Genomic DNA, 24,184 nt, shown 5'->3' with positions numbered 1-24,184 from the left:
CTGTATCACCTAAAATATAAATTATTTTTAAAGTTCCACAGTCTGGAGAACATTATAGTGAGGGTAGATTATCCATGTTCTCAGAATAACAGCTCTCTACAAATTTTTTTTTGTCTTTGTTTTCCCTTTTTTTTAATCATTCCAAAGACTGAAAATAAAGTCAAGAGAAAGTTGAAGTTTCTTCTATGTGCAATATTTCAGAAGCATTACAGCTACTAATGGGTTCACATCTGGCCTTTGATTTAGTGCAACACATGAGGAAAGATTTTATTATTCTCAATCATCTTTTAACACTTACATAAAATTCTTACTTTCAAATCCTGGAACCACACACACAAAAAATAAAACTGGCAAAAGCTAAATGGGCTATCTATCCCACTAACGTGAATCCTTTAGTAAATTCCAAGTAGATGTTCTTATTACACTAGTCTCCAATGTAATCTTCAGCACCTATTTTTATTACTTATTCTCTGTAAAAAGTATCAGGTTTGTCTGCTCTCTACTGCTTGTTATCTACAGCATGATGAACACCAATATGCATATACATTCTAATAGTTGTCTTGGTATCTTTTTTTTTTCCTTAACCATGCAGTTTAATCATTTTCAAAATTGTTTTCTTGTATTTTGGCATATTGAAATTACATTTCCTACACAGCACCCCACCATCACTTAAAACAACTGCTATGTAAAGGACTGATATTTGCTACTGTTTAAACATAATTTAATCTTTCATAATTTGCAATGCCACATGCAAAGAGACCTGAATCCTTATCCTAGTCCTTTTACTACCTGTTTAGTCATGGAAAACTCAATTAACCTTTCTGTGGTAGCAGAATATCTGGAGATTGGGGAGAAAGAGAACCATTGAGCTGGACATGGAGAGAGAAAGCAATAAATGAACCCACTTCACAAATAATTGAGATGCCATTTCAAAACCAGAGATAGCATTTAGGTGGGGTGTTTTGTTTTTTTGTTTTGTTTTGTTTTGTTTTTAAGATAAAAGGAAGATGACTACTATTGTTGGTAGGTAAAGACTAACCACAATTTCGTTGTCATTGGGCAGAAATGTATTAGAAATAAGAGAGAGATTTGTCTAGATAAGCTTTGGTTACATAGGAAGAGGTTAGGTACATGAGGGAGGTGACCCGCCTCTGGAAATGAGGTGGTATCATACATAATCACAGTAAACATGACACTTACTTTACATAGACACACATTACTTCCTCTGCTTGCTTTTCCAGTAAGTCTGCACACTTTTCCCCACGCTGAAAGCTTACACAGAACATGTTTCTTCAATATTAATCTGCAATAATAATCACAATAACAATAGCTCACATTTCCATCATGCTAATCCTTCTCTTATTAAAAAGAAACCTATGAGAGGTAGTAAAATATCCTTGTATTATTTTACCTATTTTTACAAATAAGTAAGCTGAGACTCAAAGAGGTTAAACAAATTGCTCATAGCCATTCAGCGTCAAAGTCATGACTTGAAAACATATCCCATGCCTAGCATAATTTCTGGTACACAATTTTTACTTTTAATACATTTTTGTTTATTAATATTCTTGACCTTAAGTTAAGGGACCTTGCCATAATAGCACAATCTCTTCACTGTATTGTGGCTGCATCTATTATAATAATAGTGTTTATACGGCACTTTAAGGTTTTTGATGTTCTTTACAAATATTACATCTGGAGGATCTCAGTATCTATAAGGAATTTTTAGTCATTTGGATGCTGTATAGGACTTCCTCTATGAAAGCAACAACTTAGTGATAACTATACATCAGTGGAACTTATATAGGAAATAATGATAATTGGAATTAATATCTTTTAACCATTTCCCAGTTTTGTTGTCAATGACTTGTTTGAATAGGTCACACTGTAGCTTTCTATCGTATTTAATTATAGGCTCCCATTCTCATGGTTTCCTTTTTGTTTTGTTTTTTAATCTTTGTGCTGATTTTGTCCTTTGTACTAGATGCTGATCTGACTGCTCACATAGTTGATTCAGATACTACTCTAATAAATTTTGATATTGTCCATTGTGTAGGCTTGTGGAAGATCAAGGCAAAATTTGTTTCCCTTGAGAAGTTCATCAGTATTTTATACTAGTTCCATGGCAATATGCTTGCACAAGTGTTGGATGATAGATGATGCCATCCCACTTTTCCAGAAACAAACAGAGCAAAACAGGACTCTGTGCTTGCTCCTATAATTTTTAGCATGATGTTTTCAGCAATTTTGTCAGATGTCTTTGATGAGGATAGAAACAGCACCTAGGTCAGCTACCACTGAGAGTAAATTATTTAATTTGAAAAAGGCTATTAGCCAAGACTAAATGAAGGGAGAGTTGGTGTAATATTTTGTTTGCAGATGATTGTGCATCAATACAGCCTCTGAAACTGATATGCAACAGAATATTCTGTGCTAATTTTGGCCTAACAACACCAAAAAAAGAGAGATTCTCCTCTAGCCAGTACCACACCATCCATATATGGAACCATTAGTAACAACAAATGGAGGAATTTTGAGCATTGTGGAAAGTTCACTTACCTTGGCAGTGTACTTTCCAGGGATGTAATCATAGATGATAAGGTTGATGCAGAATTGCCAGAGCTAGCTCAGTGTTTGGGAGGCTCTGAGGGAAAGCATGGGAGAGAAAAGGTATTAGGTTGCCTACCAAACTGTAAGGTCTTACAGAGCCTTCGTGCTCACTTCATTGCTGTACAAATAAGAAAACTACATGGTATATCAGTGCCATGCCAGGAAACTGAAACACTTCCATTTGAATTTTCTTAAGAAGATTCTGAAGATAACCTGGCAAGACAAGGTACCAGACACTAATGTCTTTTCCTGAGCCTAACTGCCAAGAATGCAAACTGTACTGTAAAAAAGTACAACTCCAAATGGCTGGTCATATTGTTCAAATGCCAAACATTCATTTGCCTAAAAGGTTATTTCATGGAGAATTCACACAAGGCAAGTGTTCAGACAGAGGTCAGAGGAAGCTACACAAGAACATTTTCAAGGTCTTTCTGAAGAACTGTAAAATCAATTGTGAGTCATAGGAGACACTGTTACAGGACTGCCCAACATGGTGTGTCCACATTAAAGAAGGCACTGTGCTCTATGAGCAAATCAGAATTTCGGTACCTCAAAGAAACAAGGGTTTGCAAATTTAGACATCTCAGCTCCAAATGCTCATAGAGACAATTTGTGTCCAACCTGTGGAAGAGTTTTCTGAGCTCTCATGGTTTGAGCAACCACAGTTGGACACACCATACCTTAACCCTGACAAAATTATATCATTTGGTCCCCTTCAAGCATGAAGAACAACCAACCAACAAAGCATAGAGTCAATTTCATTTTGTAATGCTTTTCAGTACTTGCCACATTTAGAGTCTTCTTAGTCACATCTTAAAGTTTTCTCACTACAGTTAAAAGATTTCTTAGTAGTTTATTATTTATTTCTCAATCTTGAACCATATTTTTCAACATATTGTTCAACATCCTCCTTTTTGCTCACCTTTAAATGAAGTAATAAAAGATTTATCTATCTACTCTCTAATTTCTATGTCTGTTGTCTGTCTACCTGTCTATCTTTTCATCTGTCTGTCATGTCTTTCTATCTATCTACTGACATGGTTTGGAGGATTTTATCCAGTTGTTCTTATAATTTCTCTATCTTATTAAATTTTGTAATAGATGTTGATTACTTAAAAACTGCAATAATATTCATGGTGGTCTTTTGCATAAACTCATCATGCATACTACAAGGAGAGGTGAACAGAGGTCAAATGAAATTATGTTTCTTGTTGTGTTGGGGGCACAGGACAAAACCAAATACTACTAATACTTATTTTGCAAGACCAGGGAGAACCATAATATTAAGTTATGATGTCATTACGTCTCCTGGTATAAGTTATACTGAGAAAGTCTAGTTCCTCTAGTCATATCTCAACTTGTTTTGTGATTGGATATGATTCTCACTGTTTGGCTATCAACCATTAAATTCATGTTTCTAGGTAGTCTAAAAATGATGTAATTCTCACAACCTTCTGCTCCCTTTTCTATCATTCTGTTATATAACTGCAGAGACAGAAGAACATTCTCCACTTTAGGAGGGAGCATGCATTGTACAGAAGAAAGAACACTAAATCTATTGCATGAGGAACTGTGAACAAATCCTATCTCTGATGCTTATTATCTGTATGATGCTGGATAAGTAATTTAAGCCCCCAGGACCTCTATTTCTTTGGATGAAAAATTAAGGTATTGAACTAGGTAGTCTCTATGTTTTTTTCCTAGTTCTTGATATATGATAGATAATTCATGGAAGACATTTTATTTAATTCTTTGTTCCATAAGTTGCCAAAGCTGAATAATTTATTATTAACCAACTGGTGATAAACCTTTTCATATTTAGCTAGGCTGGTTTGTAGAGAGCAGATATGGTCTATTGCTGTGACGTAATTAAAACCTTTCAAGCTGTGTAAATAGCACCTACCCATATTTCCACTCATCTGGTATAACATTTGGGGACCTTCCAAGTCATGATTAGCAATCAAAGTAGGATGCACAGAGTCCTCAAATATTCTAGCTAAACATCACCATTTGGAAATGGTAATTTACCTGTGAATCTGGCTTACTTTTTCTCCTTCCCCAACATAGTTTCACTTTATTACTCATGCTGACCATGCCTTCCTAGTAACACTTCATTTGTTCCCAAAAAGTGGTTAGGACCTCTCAGAGTAGCTCTACTGAAATGTGGGGGCAAGGTCAACTTCTATCAAATGGTAGGTGTGGTCCTTAGAGTCTTAGCCTTTCCAATATATTTAATTATAGGTCTATCCTTTCTCTTGCCTATAATCTGAACAACTGAGTTTCCCTACCCTTGTAAATTCATAGATTATTAGAGATGAAAGGGACTTTAGAGATCATTGTTTCCAGCACCTTCATTTTACTCATGAGGAAGCAAATCTAGAAAAAATAAAATAATCTTATCCAGGCCATTTTGCTAGCTAGTATGGCAGAGATTAAACTTAAGTCTAGTTCTCCTAATTTCTACCTCAGTGCTCTATCACATCACAGTGCTTCTCTGTCATAACAACACTTCAAGACATCCTCATATTTCTCATTGTTAAAATGAGAGGGTCCAGCTAGATGACCTCTTGGGTTCTTTCTCATCCTACATTCTTATGCTCCACTCTCAATAAAGCATTTGGGTTGATTTCCAGTGATGACCATAAATTCAATGATCGTCTGAACTTACCAAAACACTACCCTAGGACAAAAAAAACCAAACAAACACAAATTTCTTCTACAATGGATTAGAGATGCATAGTATGTGACCATGGATACAAGTTTTCTCTGTAAGAAACTAACCAAGTTTCACATAATTTGGAGTGTGGTTTCTTTAATGAGGTGTCTAAAACCAAAAGCCAAAGGACACTTTGGTCTCTGGTTCTTGAGTCACTGTGTAGCTCTTTCTCCCTATGCTTAGATGAATATATACAATCTGATGTTTTTGTGAAAAGAAAACAAGACTTAGATAATGTGACTCATGTAATTAGAAGTATATTTTCTAATTTGCCAGGTATATTTGTTTTACATAATGAGCCAATAATCATTTTTAATTAACTGTGCATTCATCAAGAATTCTAAAAAAGATGCTATCTGCAGTCAAAGAACACATAGATGTATAGAATGATTTTACATATATATTATGTATGTATCTATATATACACATTTCTATATTGTGTGTTTATATATGTATGTGTATATAGTATGTATGTATACATGTATGTGCACACAATACACATATGCATATATACACATGTGTCTGTATATGTGTGTGTATATGTTGTTAGGATGTCAATGTAATGGGTGAAAAACACTTTACAAAATTCAAAGTGCTATACAAATATCAGTCATTAATAGCAATAATAACATCTTTGACTGGTCTGAACCTCCCACTCTGGCAGAATCTATTCTGTGGCCCAGTCTTTAGTTGTATGTAATATTTTATCTTGGCTCATTGGTAGTTCTATTTGATTTGTCTTCTTTTTATGCAGAAGAATTAGACAGCAACCAGCTCACAGCAACCTCCAAATTAGGCCATGGCTAATTAACATCCTGTAGTCAGAAACACAAGAGTTCCCTATTATAGCACTGGCTATTATTATTTGGAATTCAATATACTGATAGTCAAACCATGTCCTCTGGAACATACCAGCTACACATAAAAATTGATCTAGTTAAGCAAATTAACAGTGAGGGAACTAACTGGCAAAGACAGAAACACTGAATTTAAAGTAGGGAAAACCTGATTTTGAATCCTTCCTCAAAAACTTACCTAATTCCCAGAGTTGATGTGGGGACAAAATAAAACAATGCATGAAGCACTTTGTAAACATTTAAATACATATATATATATATATATACATATATGTACATATATACACACGCATATATTTGTGTGTATGTATGTGTGTATGTGTATATATGTGTGTATGTATATGTATATATGCTATTATTAAAGGGAAATGAGCATTTATTAAGCACCTAATATGTGACAGGAACTATGCAAAATGTTTTACAAATGACATCTGATCTAATTCTTACAAGAATCCTGTTATAATTTGCATTTTACAATTGAGGAAACTGAGGCAGACACAGGTTAAGTGCCTTATTAAGATGGGGAAGAAGAGGGTACTGCTCCTAAACAGCAGTATCATACAGGGCCTTGTACTGAGTTGTTGTTTAATGAATTTTTTGTGTGTTGGATTGCCTGAGTTCTGCTGTGTTCTAAGAAAATGTAATGCTACAAATCTCTCCAGTGTATATAGAATTCTTCCATGCACCAGACTGAGATTGCTTCTATAGGCTCATCACCATGTGAATGATTGAAAAAGTCAATAAAAAATGTGTACATTTCCACATGTCTGTATGTTTTGCATCAAGGTAGATAAAACATTTGTATTCCTGCCCAGTGTTCCATTTTCTTCCTGAAGGTATAGTTTGAATGTGTGTCTCCCTCTGTGTGTGAACCATTTCCTTTCTCTCCCCCTCATCCACTCCCAGCTAAGTGGTATTCTATGCTGTTTCCAGCTGCTATATCAGAAATCTGGTTTGGTAGGACTGCACTTTCAGAGACCAAAGTGGACTTTGTTTGATGTTGCTGGATGGACATAAATAGAGAGAGGGCAATCAGAAAACCACATGGAGTTATCTGAAGTGTTTGGGAATCTAGAGGAGAAAACAGAACTTAAAGGAAAAGGACGAAGACTCTTCAGCTGAAAAAGTTAAGAGGTCACTCAAGTTTGTATTTCACTACAGTCTTTCAAGCAGATCAAAGATGCTTGTTTTTGTTTGACTGATTCTTGGGGCTGCCAGATGACCCAATTTGGCAGGGCTGTCTCCATTTTATGAGACTATCATACCTGCTGTTCCCCTGAGGGAGTCTAATTTCTTATTTATACCCACCTCCCTTCTCCTCACTACTCTAAGTAGCCTGAGGGGGTGAAAGAAAACCAATTTTAAAATTTCATCCATAACGAATAAACTTAATAATTTAATCCTTTTTGCTTATGCAAAATGCCACAATAGCATTTGCAAATAGGAAAAAAAAGCACATTCAATTTACTTCTCTTTTGTTATCAGATCATTTTAAATATCATTCCACTTCCATTTTCCCTCAATGAATAATTATTTTCTTTAACAAAATCAAGGAGAATCCATTGGCCTTTCATTTTTTTTTACAAAAATAATATTAATAGAAACTTTACGAATTAAAAAAAATAGACTTTGCATTCAATTACTCACTAGTACATCTCAAACAAAGTTTTAAAGGAAATAGACACTGCTAAGAATGAATGTCAAGGAGAGCAGCTTTGCATTCTACTATCCACATAGATGCCTCCTGTTCCAGAAGGAGTGTAAAACACTTCCTGTCTGAGGCAGGATTTCCTTCATCTTCAGATTCTTCCTGTCTATTGTACTTGGTTTCTGCTTTGATTCTCTAGAGCATTTGCCAGTCCTTGACTCACTATTCTGTCTTGACCTCCAATTTCTGCTTGAGTCTTAGCTCCTGACAGCTTGCTGCCTGTGATCTTCTATTTCTTCTCTTGACCTCTGACTTCTGTGTCTCTCCTAACTCAGAATGTTTGCTCAATGTCAACCTTCCACCATATCTCCAATTACCTTTATTTCTCATTCTTCTTGGTTCTAGATTCTCTCTTTAGTCCTACCATATGCTTATTTGCATCTTTGATTGACTGTCCTGTGACCTCAACATTTTAAAATTCAATTTAGCGGACTTCAGGGTAGTTGGAGGAATTATCATTCTTTTTCACAATGCATTATTCTCTTTATATATTACAGGTGTATAGGTGTGAATCAGGGTAACAAGAAGAAAAGAAAGAGCAGGAAAATTGAAAAAAAAACTTTGTAAAAAGGAACTGTAGTGTCACAGAAAGGGTAATGATTATGGCTCTGTGGAAATAGATCTGGGTAAGGCCGCCACAAAAATTGATCTAACTACTATAAAATAAGCTGGGCAAATGAATTTTCAGACTATTAAGCACCGTAGTCAATAAACTACTGACCCCCTATTATCTCTACGATTAAATATAAAAAATTTTCTGTTGGATCTTAAAAAGACTTCATAACATCGTCCTTTCCTACCTTTCCCAGTCTTCTTACATCTTACTCTCGGGATGTACTCTGTGATCCAGTGACACAGGCTGTCACCTTTTCTTTGAATTCTCATCACACTCATCTCCTCCTGGCCTCCTTCAAGTCCCAGCTAACATCACTCACTTTCTATATGAAAGCTTTTCTGATCATCCTTAATTCTAGTGTCTTCTCTCTATAAATATCTTTAATTTATCCCATACATACCTTGTTTTGTTCACAACAGTTTGCCCATTGTTTTTTGTTTGGTTTTGGTTTTAGTCTTTTTTAGTCCCCAGGATTTAGCACAGTTCTGTGATAGAGCAGATATTTAATAAATGTTTGTTCTATTCCCTTGATAATCTATCTTCACCTTACATATCCCACTTTATCTCTTCTATTACTCAACACGCGCTTTCTACTAGGCATCTACTAGGTAGCTTAGTGATATAGTAGTTGGAACACTAGGCCTGGGGCCAGGAAGACCTGAATTCAAAGCTAGCCTTGCACATTCCCTAGCTATGTAACCCTGGGCAAGTCAAATCTGTCTCTTTCCTCAACTGTAGAAGGAAAAGAACAGCAGCACCTGTCTTCCATGGTTCTTTTGAAGATCCAGTAAGATCATATTTGTAAAATGCTTAGCATAGTGCCTGGCATGTTGTAGGCACTAAATGAAGGCTTTTTCCCTGTTTTAGCATGGCTGGGGGCATGACTGCTCATTCCAACACCCATTCTTCTTTGTAAATTCCTCTTCTGTCTTGGAATTAAGGATGTTCAAAAGGTATTTATTTGAGAACTAAAAAGTTCACTGGCCCCCTCCACCTATCATGTTCAATATTTTTCTTTGTACTTTTATATCTATACTATAATTATTTTTGCCATACCTGCATCTACTTAGAGAAAATCGACATTATGCAAAAACCACATCTAGCTAGTTGTCCCTTGTACAGAGCTTATACCTCTGTGAATAGCCATTAGTTCACTCACCCAGAGAGAGTAACAATTAAAACTGAGGTAGTGAAAAATGCTAATTTTATTCACTTTATTACTTGTGTAGTTTCTAGGGAAAAGATAGGCTTGTAAAAAACCTTAATGGGTTGACAAGTATTTTGTTCTTGTTTACAAGGCTTGTTTAGAACAAGGTTGTTACTGAATAATCAGGGGCATTACTTAATTGTTCTAGATTATTACTGTCAATTACTAAAGTCAGGAAAAGATACCCTACGTTAGGAAACATGAGGGCTCATAGATCACTCAACATCACCTCATAGATCTGCCAAGGGCAATATGGTTTGGCGTCATTTCTTTTTTCCCATCAACCTAGACCCCAAGATAATCATTTTTTTTTCAAACATGTTCAGCTGTTTGTGTGGTTGTCAAATACTATGTGTAGCTAGTAATGCTCAAGAAAATTAGAAATAATTCTTACAATTGTTTGTCTAGGGATTAAGTTATGAATGGTATAAGGTGGGAGTAATGTGGTTCAGCATATTTGCAACATGTGAGGAAACCACTATGCTATCTATCACCATTATGTTTTCACTATGAGTTGCTTTTCCAGTAATGGAGATGGTGTTTTGTTTAGTGATCCATATTTTCTCACCACTACAGATGAATCCTATAGATACTTTTTAGATTACTGTTACTCTAATTTTGGTCATGGTGTATTATAAAGCATGAAACTTGAGAAAGTCTAGAGATGAGCAATAAAAATACAAGTGGAAAAAAAAAATCCTGCCTGAAGAAAGATTAATGATTAAAGCTAGGTAGCCTAGAGAAGGAGAGAGGTTGTGATGTATTCTGACAGAAAGTGAGCCTTGGATGCAAGAGAATCTGGATTCAAGCATTACCTTAGACTATGTCACAATGGGTAAATTGCTTAAATCATTTGTACCTCCAAGCAACTCTCCAATACTATAAATTATAAAGTCTATCTGTACATCTCAAGAAAATTCCTATCTTCTACAGAAAGCCTTTCCCAATGCCTTTTAATTCTAATGCTTTCCTTCTGTCAATAATTTCCTAATTATCCTGCATATAGTTTAGTTGCATATATTTGTTTTCAGATCATCTCATCCATTAAATTATGAGCTCCGTGAGGGCAGGGTCTTTTGCCCCCTTTCATATCTCTTAGCACTGCGCTTGGCACTTAGTAGGTGTTTAAATCATTATTGATTGATTGATTGGTAGAGGGAATTTCCTCATCATGGCTTCATTATGCTGATGAAATAACTAGTAATCCTTCCCTCCATTCTGCCCCCACACTCCCAACCTCAACTCCCCCTAAAAAAGAAAAGAAGGCTAAAAGTTGACAATTTCTCCTTCAAATATGAGGAGGCCTGTTTCAGTAAAATGCTAAACAGATGTTCTCCATGTTCAACCAAGAGCAACCGCAGGAAATGGTTTTAAATTAAAGCAGGAAAGATTTTGGTTAGACATAAAGAATAAATAGACCACCTAATGATAAAACAATAGGATGGTCTACCAAAGGAGATTATAGAACCATTGTCCCTGAAGATAAAGACAATCCTAATCTATGTAAGACAATTTAGATAATTATGCTTCTACAGGTGTCTCTTGAGATACCTTCCAGCTCTGTGATACTATGAAATAGGACAGAGCCACTGGAAACTTAGACACAAGCTGCTGGGCTGCCTCTCCTCTGTTGATCCCTGGAATCTTACACTTTTCAGAAGACTTTCCTTTGGCCTTTTTCTTTCTAACATGCAGCATGCATAAATCATTTACTGAAACCAGGAAGATTAGCAAGATCTGGACCCAGATATTAGAATAAAAGAAAAAAAATCCGGTTACCTATAAGACCCCCCCCCAAAAAAACAACAACAACAGTATTTTGCTCTTTAGATCTCAGTAAATGAGCCAAGCCAAGGACATCTTTGTGGAGGTACCTTCATCTGCTAAGTGTCATTACATTAGGTTGTGACCTTTATGGTTATCCCTAAGACAGGGATAAAATTCTTTGCATTGTTGCAAACCAACTCCATTGCCCCTTCTTCATGAGAATCTGGGAAATTCTGAAATGCACTCCCCTTAGGACCCTGCCCTAGTTGAGGCTGGGTTTCCCATAATAACCCCACCCCCATCTCCTTTTTTCAGCTGCCTCAAGAAAAGGATAAGTGGTCATTAAAGAAAGGCAGGAGGTCTGAAAATAGAGCAGGACGGTCATTTATGCGGAGCCTGCAACCCCATTTCAGACGACTTGATTGTTTTATTTGCCCCAGAGGCACCACTCTTCACACATTTTGCTCTTCTGTTTAAAAGGAGCCCCAACTAATCATTTTCTTGTGCTTCGATGCACTGGTCTCCCAAGTATTCCTTTTAAATTGAGTGAAAATTAAACTTAATGCACACAGTTCCATAATAACATTTCTTTTAATGAGACCCATCTTCTAATGGAAAGCACTGCCCTACTAAATTAAAAGTATGGAAATATATAAAACACATAATCCAACGAATGGAGTTAAAACTCTAATTTATTCATTTCACCAGACAATGTGATGAAGCATAGCAGGAACATGATAGAAAAAAAAAACAAACCTTACATTCCCCATCTCTGTCTACCATTTCCCCTTCCCCAGATGGGAAAGAAAAGGTCAGCATGAGAAAGAGATGACATTCAAAGCTGTCCCCCAGTAAGGCAAAACCAACTAAAATAAATAGTTTCCATATTCCACTAATCTGAAAATCTAATTGTAAATTTAAAACAATAACAACAAAAAACACTTCATTATATGAATTTTGCTTGTAAAGTGCTTCACTGAAAGTTTGATTTCTTTCTTTGTTTATTTTTAGCAAGCCCAGGATGAATTCCAAGTCATTTCAAAATTGCTATCAGAATAGGCTAATGGCCTTTGGTTATAGGTTTAAAAAATGCCATACATAATCTGCAGTGTTTTATGAGGTTATTAATTTGAATTATGGAATTCTAATTGCCTCGGAGCTTGTCCATAACCCACCACTCTGCTCCAGCAGAATGGAAAAGAACACAAAAGTATTCCCACCAGTGAGCTTGGAAGCTTGACAGATCCTACAAATGTTTCTCAAACTTTACAATTCTTCCCAAGGCTTTGGCTAGTTTGCAAAGGCTGTGATCAAAAGGTAACCATGACCTCAGAGGTGTGTGTTTAGCTTGTTCTTGGCACTGTCTGTGCAGATTGAGATGCTGGCATTGTGAGAGGCCAGAACTATGTCAACTCCTCCATTAAAGTGGAAGCCTACTTGTTTTATAATGATAAACAAATGGCTTTAGAGTACTGGGAGACATGGTTGGTGGGGGTGGGAGGTAGTGTGGATATGTAACTGGGAATTCTTCTTGTTTCCAGTGTTTGAGCAGCACCAGCATCACACATGGAAATTTGCAGGAAACGATTTTAACTCTGAAGCATATTTATGTTGAGAATAAGAAAGACTTAAACCCCCCTAGAAAGAAGTTGGTGTCTCCCTGCCCTCTGGAAGATATTGACCTCAATAATTTGTTTCTTCCCCCAGTTTCACCAAGCCCAATTCTGTAGGCCTTCAGGCACTGTTTAAGGTTCACCTTTTTCAATTAGTTCTTTACTTAGTAGACTAGAAAGGTTACACTGGGTGGCCTATAGATTGGACGATAACCATCTGAATTGCTGAGTTAATACTGGACTCATCTGCACAGAAATGGCTGAGGTCTGGATACATCTCACCAAAACAAGTTTTTGTTTGTTTGGATTTTTTTTCACAGATAAATAAATATAAAGCAAGAATGGGCAACATTATGAATTGCAGTAGCAGTCTGGGTTTATCAGAATAAGAGCCGGAGACTTGACTTCTCTATTGCCAAAAATAATCTGTAATGAAAATAGTTTTTTTAAACATTGCAAAAATGCTATTTCCTTTCCGTGGTACTTTTCACCACAGTCTTGAAACACATTGCAAACACTAATTCATGAAACTCCATCATGCAGTTTAGTGGGATATAACTTGTGTTGGGTAAAGAGCTACCACAGAATTCTACCACAAGGACCCTTAGACTTTTTCAGGGATTAGATTAAAGAGTCGAGACCTATCCCACACTGAACAACTGGTCAAAATACTGGACTAAATAAAGGAAACCTGACTTCCAAGTCCATAATTTTTTTTTTCTGCCAAACTAATTATTAATTGGCTTTATTGGTCTTTGGCTTTGATGTATTTTTTCTCATATGATAGGTAGTTCAGTAAGTATCCTTACCAGCCTTACCACACTCCCCAAAAAACAAACCAAAAACATTTACAAAGATTTTTGTTCTTAGGGCTCTTAGTGAGGATGGGGGCATTGCTGTGAAGTTAATTTTGCTCCTTAACACAAATCAGCCATTATGACCAAAAAAAAAAAGTTAACCACCAGGAACAACAAAATCTTTATGGTAGTAAATGGAATATCCTTTGAGAAATCACCTTCTAGCACCACTAAATAGGCAGCCTAATTTATAGCTTTTCATTGGACTGAAAATGTGCAGTGTATGTGGTTTGAATGCATGTCCTTGTCTCAAATACGCTGCCCCACACATTTCCACAAATGGTGAAGGCACAAGTGTTTGGATTAATATTAATTGCTTACAAAGCTCCTCTCCCACCTCCTGAAGTTGAAAGTCTTACTTTCTTTTAAATAGCCACATTTTATAAATGGACAGTTGTCAAACCATTTGCTTTGCTCCAAGTGGACAGTGGTGTGAGAAGGATAAATAAGCAAGCAGTCTAACCTTTCAGATTCCCACTTTTTTTTTTTAAGGGAGATCTTTTATTTGGTATTTGAGGTTAGCATTTCAAAATAAATGGAAAGCTTGAGAAATATTGAAAAGGAGGGTGAGGTGCCAAAGGCCTAGCTTCAGCATTTCTACCCAGAGAGGCTTTTAAATTGACTAGGGCTAGACAGGACAGGCACAGGCAGCTAGGCGGCACAGTGAATAAAGCACCAACCCTGGAGTCAGGAGGACCTGAATTCAAATGCAGCCTTAGACACTTCACACAAAGCTAGACATGTGACTTTGGGCAAGTCACTTAACCCCAAATGCCCCACCTTACCCCCTCCAAAACAAAAATTGACTAGGGCTGTGTTCTTCAGAAGAAAATGAAACTTGACCAAGACTTGCCAGGCTTCATGTTTGAATCTTGATTAAGACTCAACTCCATTTCCCCCCTGTACTCCTAGTTTAAGAGAGGGTGCTGGATTTAGAGTAAGAGGATCTAAATTCTAATCTCAACTAAGCTACTGAGAGCCTCTGTGACCTATGACAAATAACCTGACCTCTCTGGGTCTCAGGTTCCTCATCTGTAAAATAAGCAGTTCAGACCAGATGACCTCAAAAATCACTTCCAGTTCTAAATCAATAAACTGGCATTTATAAATGTGTATGTGTGTACATGCCCACACACACACACACACACACACACACACACACACACCTGAAGAACAGAAGCAGAATCATACCCTAAGTAAAATGCTTCAGTTCACTCCTGCAGATATAAGGATGGGTTTGAGATAGAACAAGTCTAAGGGTTAGTTGAGACAATGTCCTCTCTAAGTTTCAACACAAGGTCACATTATCTATGAAGACCTTCACTCTAACCCTTGGGCAAACTCTGAATATCCCATCTATGGAGGGATTCTGAGGGTAAACATATCCTAACTCCCAAGTTCGGACATGGACCTTCTGCTACATCTGAGGAGAGCCGTGGTCATGAAGAACCACAATGACATGGCCATGCAGGTATGGATCTGCTGGTTAGGAATGAATGGCTCTTTTCTTCTTGGCAGACCATATAATACTTTATACCCTGGTAAGTGTGATACAGATTTTGAAGTTTCATTAGCAGCCTTCTTTGCTAATTTCTAAATTATAGCGTTCTCCCCATGATGCAGGAGCTTAGTGGAGAAAATGACCTTGGGAGACTTTTTTTTTTCCTTCAGAGCATAGAAGAGAAGTAGAAGGCCTATTTCCCCCCAGTGTACAAACAGCAAGTTTTCTCTGACAGAAGCCAACCTGATTTACTTAAAAGTTAAATGAGTTGGTAACATTGGAATTACAAAAAGACGAGGACTTTTGACTCCTTTGAATTATGCAGTTTCTACATGGTGGCACTTTCTTTCATTTTAGTCACAAAATTGCATAATCATTATAGGCAGCTAAGAGGTGCAGTGGATAGACTTCTGGGCCTGCAGGCAAGAAGACCTAAACTCAAATTTGGTCTAAGAAACTTACTAGAGATGCAGAGGCAGGCCCAGAAGGGGCCTGATCAACTCGGAGGGCAAGTCTTCCCATCAACCACAAGGTCCACTACCAGGCCTATCACCAAATGGCTGGGACTGGAAAGAGCAAGGTAAGAAGCAAACACAAGGGCCCCTGTCCTGGACAGCAAACACTCCTGGGGCTACCACTTCATAGCCCAGAAATTTTTAAAAAAGCCCCTTTCAGGAACTCCAAAGTCCAGGATGACAGAGTGAACCTCACTTGCTCCAAATGCCCCCTCTGACCCTGAAAACATAGTAACTCTTGCCCCAGGGCAAAACCCTCTACAGTAAAGGCTTGGGATACTAGAGGAAGGGAGTGGCTAGGACCCTGCCTCAAAATGGGTAGAAAGCAGACTACAAAGACAAAGACTCTGGAGTCCTACTATCCTCAGAGGGAGGAAACAACCTCAAAGGGAGACAATGTGGACTCCACACCCAAAGTTGAAACTTCAACAGGGAATGGGTCCCAAGCACAGAAGGCTCTCCTAGATGAGATCAAAAGGAACTTTGAAAACTGAATGAGAGATATAGAAGGCAAAATGAATAATTCTCTCAAAAACAAAATAGCAGACTATAAAATACACAAAATGACGATTTAAAAAAATCTTATTAAGGGCTACAAAGGGCCTGCAATGGAAGAAAGGGAATGGATAAAGTGGAAAAGGGTAAATTATGCCAAACATAGAGGCCTAAAAACCGTATGGCAGAGGAAAAAAAGGGAGGGAGTTGGGAAGCATATGAGCTTTTCCCTCATTGGTTCTGGTACAAGGAGGGAATAACAACCAGTTAAGCATAGGACTCTCTGAAGAAGAAACGCAAAAAGTATCATTTTAGAGGGAAAGAGGGGAAGGAGAGGAGCTTCACATGAGATTTGTTCCTGTCACTCTTGATGTGAAGAAGAAATAGCATACTTCATTAAGTATAAAAATATCCTACAGGCAGTAGGAGGGGGAAAGGGTTAAGAAAGGGGGGGGTGGGAGTTGTTCGTAAGGAGGGAAGTAGTAAAGGGAAAGGGGAGGAAAAGGGAGGGGGGCTGAAAAGGGAACACTGAGGGAGGAGGTGGTCAAAAGGAAAACTATTAAGGGGGGAAGGGAGAAGGGAGGGAAAATATGAACATTAACAGGGACAGGAATAGGATGGAGGGAAAGAAACATATAACAATCATAACTGTAAATGTGAATGGAATGAATTCTCCCATAAAACGGAGATGGATAACAGAATGGATTAGAAATCATACTCCTACAATACGCTGTTTACAAGAAACACATCTGAAATAGAGGGATACACACAAGGTAAAGGTAATAGGTTGGAATAAAATATATCATGGCTCAGCTAAAGTGAAAAAATACCAGGCGTAGCAATCCTTATCTCACATAAAGCAAAAGCAAAAATTGACCTAGTTAAAAGAGATAAGGAAGGAAAATATATCCTGTTAAAAGGCACCATCAAGAATGAAGCAATATCATTACTTAACATATATGCACCAAGTGGTGTAGCATCCAAATTCCTAGAGGAGAAGGTAAAGGAATTAGAGAAAGAAATAGATAGCAAAACTATACTAGTGGGAGACCTTAATCTCCCCACTCTGAACTTGATAAATCCAACCTCAAAATAAACAAGAAAGAAGTTAAGGAGGTGAACAGGATTTTAGAGAAGATAGGTATGATAGATCTCTGGAGAAAACTGAATGGTAATAAAAAGGAATATACTTTCTTCTCAGTGGTTCATGGCACATACACAAAAATTGACCATGTTCTAGGGCATAAAAACATCAGAATTCTATGCAGTAAGGCAGAAATATTAAATGCATCCTTCTCAGATCATGATGCAATAAAAATTATATGCAATAAAGGGCCAGGGAAAGACAGACTAAAAACTAATCAGAAATTAAACAATTGAATCCTAAAGACTGAGTGGGTCAAACAAGAAATTATAGAAACAATCAGTAATTTCATTCAAGAAAATGATAATAATTAGACAACATACCAAAATCTGTGGGATGCATTAAAGGCAGTTCTTAGGGGAAGTTTTATATCCCTGAGTGCATACATGATTAAATTAGAGAAAAGGGAGCTCAACGAATTGGGCATGCAATTAAAAAACCTAGAAAAAGAACAAATTCAAAATTCCCAATTAAATACTAAATTAGAAATATTGAAAACCAAAGGAGAGATTATTTAATTGAAATTAAGAAAACTATTGAATTAATAAATAAAACCAAGAGCTGGTTTTATGAAAAAAACAACAAAATTGATATTCCAATTTTCATTCCAATGAAGAGGAAATCAAAACAATAATTAGGAATTATTTTTCCCAATTGTCTGTATATAAATTTGACAATCTTAGGGAAATGGATGAATATTTACAAACATACAAGTTGCCCAGATTAACTGAAGAGGAAGTAAATTACTTAAATAATCCCATCTCAGAAAAAGAAATTGAACAAGCCATCAGTCAGCTCCCTAGGAAAAAATCCCTAGGGCCAAATGGATTCACTAGTGAATTCTATCAAACATTTAAAGAACAATTGATTCCAATACTCTACAAACTATTTGGGAAAATTAGTGAAGAAGGAGTCCTACCAAATACTTTTTATGACACAAATATGGTACTGATACCTAAATCAGGAAGAGATAAAACAGAGAAAGAAAACTATAGACCAATCTCCCTCATGAATATAGATGCAAAAATTCTAAATAAAATACTAGCAAAAAGACTACAGCAACTTATCTCAAGAATAATGCACTTTGATCAGGTAGGATTTATTCCAGGAATGCAAGGATGGTTTAATATTAGGAAAACCATTAGTATAATTGAACATATCAACAATAAAACTAGCAGAAACCACATGATAATCTCAAAGGACGGAGAAAAAGCTTTTGACAAAATACAACATCCACTCCTATTAAAAACATTTGAAAGTATAGGAATAAATGGAGCATTACTTAAAATAATAGGTAGCATCTATTTAAAGCCATCAGCAAGTATAATATGTAATGGGGGAAAGCTAGAAGCATTTCCCATAAGATCAGGGGTGAAACAAAGGTGTCCACTATCACCCCTCTTATTCAGTCTGGTACTAGAAATGTTAGCACTAGCAATTAGAAAAGAAAAAGAAGTCAAAGGAATCAAATTAGGCAAAGAAGAGACCAAGCTATCACTCTTTGCAGATGATATGATGATATACTTAGACAATCCTAGAGAATCAAGTAAAAAGCTACTTGAGACAATAAATAAATTTGGCAAAGTTGCAGGATATAAATTAAACCCACATAAATCCTCGGCATTCCTATATATTTCCAATGAAATTCAACAGCAAAAATTGAAAGAGAAATCCCATTCAAAGTTACTATAGACATTATAAAATATTTGGGAATCTACCTGGCAAGATAAACCCAGGACCTGTATGATCATAACTACAAAACACTTTTCACACAAATAAAGTAAGATCTAACTAATTGGAAAAATATCAATTGCTCACGGCTGGGTCGAGCTAATATAATAAAAATGACAATTTTACCTAAATTAAATTATATATTTAGTGCCATACCAATTATTTTACCAAAAAACTACTTTATAGAGCTAGAAAAAATAGTAACAATATTCATTTGGAAGAATAAACGGTCCAGAATATCAAGGGAATTAATGAAAAGAAATGCTAGGGAAGGTGGACTAGCTATACCAGATTTCAATCTGTATTATAAAGCAGCAGTCATCAAAGTACTTGGAACTGGCTGAAGAATAGAGGAGTGGATCAATGGAATAGATTAGGCACACGAGATTCAGAAGTCAATGACTATAGTAATCTATTGTTCGATAAACCTCCAGACCCTGGTTTTTGGGATAAGAACTCACTATTTGACAAAAACTGCTGGGAAAACTGGAATATAGTATGGCAGAAACTGGGCATAGACCATTATCTAATACCATATACCAAAATAAAGTCTAAATGGGTGCATGATCTAGGTATAAAGGTTGATACTGTAAGCAGTCTCCTAAAACAAGGAATAGTTTACCTATCAGACTTGTGGAGAGGGAAAGACTTTATGACTAAACAAGAATTAGAGAACATTATAAAATGTAAAATCGATAATTTTGACTACATGAAATTGAAAAGTTTCTGTATAAACAAATCCAATGTAACCAAGATTAAGAGGGAGGTTGGAAATTAGGAAAGAATCTTTACAACCAATGTCTCTGACAAAGGACTCATTTCTAAAAAAAAAAAGAGAATAGAGTCAAATTTATAAGAATACAAGTCATTCCCCAATTGATAAATGGTCAAAGGATATGAACAGGAAGTTTTCAGAGAAAGAAATTATAGCTATCTATAAGCACATGAAGAAATGCTCTAATTCACTATTGATTAGAGAAATACAAATCAAAACAATTCTGAGGTACCACATCTCACCAGTCAGATTGGCTAAGATGACAAAACAGAAAAATCACAAATGCTGGAGAGGATGTGGGCAAATTGGAACACTAATGCTTTGCTGGTGGAGTTGTAAACTGATCCAGCCTTTCTGGAGAGCAATCTGGAATTATGCCCAAAGGGCTATAAATACTTTCATACCCTTTGATCCAGCAATACCACTCCTAGGGCTATATCCCAAAGAGATCTTAGAAATGGGAGAAAGACCCATATGTACAAAAATGTTTATAGCAGCTCTTTTTGTGGTAGCAAAGAATTGGAAATTAAGGGGGTGCCCATCAATTGGGGAATGGCTGAACAAGTTGTGGTATATGCATGTTATGGAATACTATTGTGCTATAAGAAATGAGGAGCAGACAGTCTTCATATTTACAAGGAGAGGCTTAAAAGAACTGATGCTGAGTGAGAAGAGTAGAACCAGGAGAAATGTGTACACAATTACAGACACAACGTATGTGTGATGACCAGCTTTGATAGACTGGACCCTTCACAGCAATGCAGTGATATAAGTCAATCCCAAAAGATTCATGATGGAGAGAAATATGTGCATCCAGAGAAAGAACTAAGTTTATATCCAAGTGGAAGCAAAATACCTGATCTTTTTCCTTCTCTTATTTGGTTTTATGTCCTCTTTACCATTTTTCATTCCAGCTGGTACAATCCATCCTTATAACCTGACTAATGTATAATGTGAAAGTATTTACAGATCCTATACTTGATTATAAGCCGCCATGGGTGGAGGGAGGAGAGGGAGGGGGACAAAATGTGAAACTCAAGGAATTGTGGAATTGAATCCTGTAAACTAAAAGGAAACAAACAAATTAATTTTAAAAAAGATTAAAAAAATGAGACTTACCTTCCCTACAACTACATCCAAATAAATTAAATTTTACTGCAAATCAAAATTGAAAGAAAAAGTGTTATTTTAGTTATACTAAAGTTAATTCTTATCTAAATTTTTCAATAAAATAAGATATTCAATGTAAAAAAAAGAACTTACTAGTTTTGTGTCTATGGGCAAGAAACTTAACCATTGCCTGCCTGTTTCCTCTATAATAAAATTCCAATAATATCTACCTCACAGGGTTGTTATGAGGACCAAATGAGATACTATTTGTAAGAAAGCACAGTGTCTGGCACAAAGTAGGTGTTTAATAAATGCCAGTTCCCTTCCCTTTCTCTGGTCAAAAATCTTGTCAATCTATAATACTTCCTTATTGCTTTCAACTAGGGCTCCAACTAGGGTGAAACAGCTAGACCTTTGATATAAGGCACCAAATTTAGAGGGTTCTGACATAATTTGCAAAAAAAAAAATGGACTCAGCACCTATTTGGCAAGAATAATTCATTTTTTGTTTTGTTTTGTTTTTAAGTGACAGCAACACAGTTTAGATCCTCTGAGACCTAACCCCAATGGAGGCCATGTGATATCTTGGGATCTCTGCTCAGTGTAGCTGACCCCCAGCTATCCCAATAACAAAAATGTTTTTCATGACAGAACTTAAAGTGCAAAAATTGTTAGTTTCAGCTCTTCCTTCCACAAGTATAATATAATTATTGTACTTTATTTGATTAAGGTTCAATTATGTACTAATCTATCTCCAACTGGATCCTAGGATCCCTGAAGACAGGTACTTTATCTTTTCCTATCTATAACACAAGGCTACGTAGAAAGGGTACACTTAGTAAAGATATGTTGATTCATTGATTGATTAGAAAAAGTTGAGCATTTTATTGCTGACATTTTCAACTTGTGACATTACTTTTCTCCGAATGCCAGGTGGTAGAATGGAGAGAGTATTGTCTGGAGGCAGAGGAACTGAATTCAAACTCAATGCTAGACCTTACTCCTTTTGTGGCCTTGGACAACCACTTAACTTCAATAGGCTCCAGTTTCTTTATCTGCAAAATTTGAAGGTTGGACTGGATGACTTCTGAGCATCCTTCTTGCTTTATATTTCTAATCCTGACAAAGTATACAGAAGATCGAGGAGGAGTAATAGAATTATGTTTAGTTTCAAGAATATATTCATCATGACATAAGTTCATGAACCTGATAATGGAATCATGGTGGTATGTTTAAGTAGGGATAAAAAGAGGGAAACTAAAAAGTTACATCATTGTGGAAAGTTGTGCTACAAACCACCTGAGAAGTTAGAGCTTATGGAACATATTTTCCTAATGTAAATCACAAGAGTAGAATTTAGAGAAGATATTTTAATGATGGGAGAATTCAACTGACAGTTTCATTCTGCTAGAAACAAAACATTGAATAAATTCATACCTACCCTTGTTGACAACCTAAGCTCTTTCAAAATGGGGATAAATAAGAGGGATTTCCACTCTGGATTTACTTCAGACCAACAATGAAGAAAGGTTTGGCAATAGTACAAATTGTAGTTACCTTTAGAGGAAGTCACTATGACATCTTGGGCTAGAGCTAAGGAAAGTAATGTTGGATATAATCAGACATGGACCCAAGTATAGGAAAACCAGTTTTAAGAAGTTCACTGCAAAGATCATGTGAACTTTTCTTATTTTTATAGCAATATTAGGGTGCAAACATACTCTTTCCCCAGTCATATCAATAACCAAGAAGGGATGAATTTTAAACAGAAGGCACTGAAATATTCAAGTAGAGGTATTCAAGGGTGGTGTTGGTGACCACTTCTTTAGAAGATGGGAGGAATTCATACATATATCAATAAGCTAGGGACTGGACTTGAGAGTTTCTAAGGTCTCTTTGAACTCTAAGATTGTATGATGCAACGTAAACTCAACACAGTTCCATATGTGCTGTCTCTGCCTTTAGAATGTGAGCTCTTTGAGAACTGGGATTTTCTTATATTACTTATATCCCCAGAGTTTAGCATAATACTTTGTGCATAGTAAATGCTTAATAAAGACTTCTTTCATTGACTCATTCATTCATTCATTCACCTCTCATCTTCTCTTACGGAGAGCCAAAGTAGATGATACAGGTTATCATTCAAGAAATAACTAGTGATTTCTACTGTCATCACTGCTATAGATTATGTAAATAATTATGACTTGGGAATCAGTAGGCACTCAAGTCAGAATTGAACCAGAAATCAAATGCCAAAAAAACCCAAAAGACAATCATTTAATTATCAATCCCTTGAGCCAATAAACCTCAAAACATAGTTTTATTTCCTATGCCAAGGCTGGAGCCTCCCATGCATAAGAGCATCTTTGGAAAATAAGTTAAAAAGAAGAAATAAACCAAAAATCTAACCTGTGCTTCATTCATCTTGGAGGGCCCCTGGAAACTTTTATTCATGGTGAAGTTTTGCAATATCATTCCTATTTAACTCCTTCTATAGCATATACACACTGTTATTTTTATTCTACCACATATGAGTGACAAAATTGGGTGACAAAAAAGGGTGGGGACCTGAAAGGCTTCTATTTCTTGCATGGTACAAGACAATTTACACTATGGAACGTCCTTGCAATGTGTGGTGAAAGAGCAATAAACATGAAGCTGTAAGATAGAACTTTAAGTGCACCAACACTTATTATTAGCTCAGTGACCTTGGTCAAGTGATTTAACTTCCTCAGCCCTCCCTTAGTTTTTTCAACTTTAAATACAAATGATTTAAATAATTTATATAAAGATAATAACTTTGTGCTTCCTACTTCACACAGTTGTTGCAAGTGTTTAAGAAACCAAAGTTTAATACATAAGTAAATTGTTACTATTACTATTCCTACAAATTTTCCTGTGAATCTAAATCTTTTCTTGAAAACACACCCTTAAAAATACAAAAAGGAGACATAGAAGTTCA

General features: G+C 36.2%; 1 long non-coding RNA gene across 1 annotated transcript in view; it reads right to left on the bottom strand.

Moving 5' to 3' along the window:
- Window positions 1-23,739, bottom strand: part of LOC138143244 (uncharacterized) — a 29,436-nt gene extending 5,697 nt beyond the window's left edge. The window contains exons 1-3 of the long non-coding RNA XR_011163645.1: window positions 23,632-23,739; window positions 2,560-2,644; window positions 1,201-1,303 (exon numbers count right to left, since the gene is read on the bottom strand). This is a non-coding gene — a long non-coding RNA (uncharacterized lncRNA). The remainder of the gene's footprint in view (window positions 1-1,200; window positions 1,304-2,559; window positions 2,645-23,631) is intronic.
- Between the last annotated feature and the right edge of the window lie 445 nt (window positions 23,740-24,184).

Source organism: Petaurus breviceps, unplaced genomic scaffold, assembly GCF_028583685.1.
Source record: "Petaurus breviceps papuanus isolate PSGF00001 unplaced genomic scaffold, PetGlider_PUasm1.0 138, whole genome shotgun sequence".
Classification (NCBI taxonomy): domain Eukaryota; kingdom Metazoa; phylum Chordata; class Mammalia; order Diprotodontia; family Petauridae; genus Petaurus; species Petaurus breviceps.
The sequence above is the reverse complement of the archived record's forward strand: the minus strand, read 5'-3'. Positions and strand labels throughout refer to the sequence as shown.